The sequence below is a fragment of the Arachis stenosperma genome, chromosome 9, assembly GCF_014773155.1.
Source record: "Arachis stenosperma cultivar V10309 chromosome 9, arast.V10309.gnm1.PFL2, whole genome shotgun sequence".
NCBI classification, from domain to species: domain Eukaryota; kingdom Viridiplantae; phylum Streptophyta; class Magnoliopsida; order Fabales; family Fabaceae; genus Arachis; species Arachis stenosperma.
This window is the reverse complement of record NC_080385.1, coordinates 130,428,899-130,429,769: the sequence shown is the minus strand read 5'-3', so window position 1 is coordinate 130,429,769 and position 871 is coordinate 130,428,899.

Here is an 871-nt window from a genome sequence, read left to right as displayed (position 1 = left end):
TGATAATGGAGAGCCTATGAGAGGCCCTGAAACAGAGGTTGTCCCATCAGCTGGTACCTTAGGTCAAAGGATAAACCCTATTATCATAGAAGGAATCCTAGCGACTGTGCCAGCCACATGGTTGATGTGAGAATTAACATTGATATAGAATTTCACAAAATAGAATCTCGTTATAAGCATAGTCTAAATTAACAATTAACTCCCAATCAAAGTTTAATTTCATTTGTCACAACGCAAACCAATAAAAATCGGGAGTTTTAATTCCTGGGTCGTCTTCCCTCGAACAATGCAAATTAGGTGTCTACTTTTGGTTGTGAAATGATGGGATTTTCATGTATGAAACGGAAAATGTAAAAGAACCAAGAAATAAAAGAACTAAGAAATGATCAAAAAGACAATAAATGCTATTAAAAGGGAAATAAGATCAAAACTTAGTGAAAATGCGATAAAAGCATAAAAGAGCCTTGACTTGGGAATGAGAATTAAAGAATCCTGTCATCGCCATAACCACAACTATGCCAATTATGATGAGTCAATCTCACTTCGTCAATCTCTAACATCGAGGAGTAAGTCAAGCAAGCATAATTGACTTTAATCCATAAGTCCTAGCTGACTTACTAATTTCTTAGTGAAAAGCTAGCGTCAATGGAAACAAGAGCCAACTAACTACCCAAGAATTACCACTAAATGTCGGACATTATGACTCTAGTATCCTAGGAACTCATTTTCCAAGTTAAGGTGTGAAAATCTACTCAAAATTCTCAAGTGGTATTTTCACAAACACTTAGTGGGCATAATAGCAAAATATAAGAAATTGCAAAAGATAATGAAAACTATAACCAAACTATTCACAAAATCAACAAAAAAAACT